Source organism: Microtus ochrogaster, chromosome 10 (assembly GCF_000317375.1).
Source record: "Microtus ochrogaster isolate Prairie Vole_2 chromosome 10, MicOch1.0, whole genome shotgun sequence".
Lineage (NCBI taxonomy): Eukaryota > Metazoa > Chordata > Mammalia > Rodentia > Cricetidae > Microtus > Microtus ochrogaster.
This window is the reverse complement of record NC_022016.1, coordinates 20,605,877-20,606,390: the sequence shown is the minus strand read 5'-3', so window position 1 is coordinate 20,606,390 and position 514 is coordinate 20,605,877. Positions and strand designations below refer to the sequence as shown.

General features: G+C 40.5%; 1 protein-coding gene across 4 annotated transcripts in view; it reads left to right on the top strand.

Moving 5' to 3' along the window:
- Window positions 1-514, top strand: part of Zdhhc21 (zinc finger DHHC-type containing 21) — a 48,361-nt gene that overhangs the window by 22,483 nt on the left and 25,364 nt on the right. The gene's annotated exons all lie outside the window — the stretch shown is intronic.

Below are 514 nucleotides of genomic sequence, written 5' to 3'. Positions count from 1 at the left end.
ATGTTGTGGTGACCCCAACCATAAAATTAATTTTGTTGCTTCTTCATAACTGTAATTTTGCTACTGTTATGAGTTGTAATGTAAATATCTGGATGGTCTTAGGCAGCCCTTGTAAAAAGGTCCTTCAGCCTCCAAAAGGGTCACAATCCAAAAGTTAAGACCCAGTGTTCCATTGTTCCAGAGTTGCCTTTAGGTACACATTATTTGAGCATTGCCCAGACTTGCCTACATGGTGAGGATGCTAGCAGCTCCAGAACCTTTGGTTCACCTGTCTCAGCACTGTGCTGTTAGTGTTAGTGTTTCTAGTATTTATAAGAGAAAATTGAGGATAATGGAGTAAATAAGGTACTGGACACAGAAAGGGAAAGATTACCCAACTGATTTTAGTTACAGAGCTGGGACTGAGCACAACCCTGTGTTACTTTTCATTTTATTTGGACTTTAGTTGTAGTTTTAAAAAATGCCGTGTGTGTGTGTGTGTGTGTGTGTGTGTGTGTGTGTGTGAGAGAGAGGG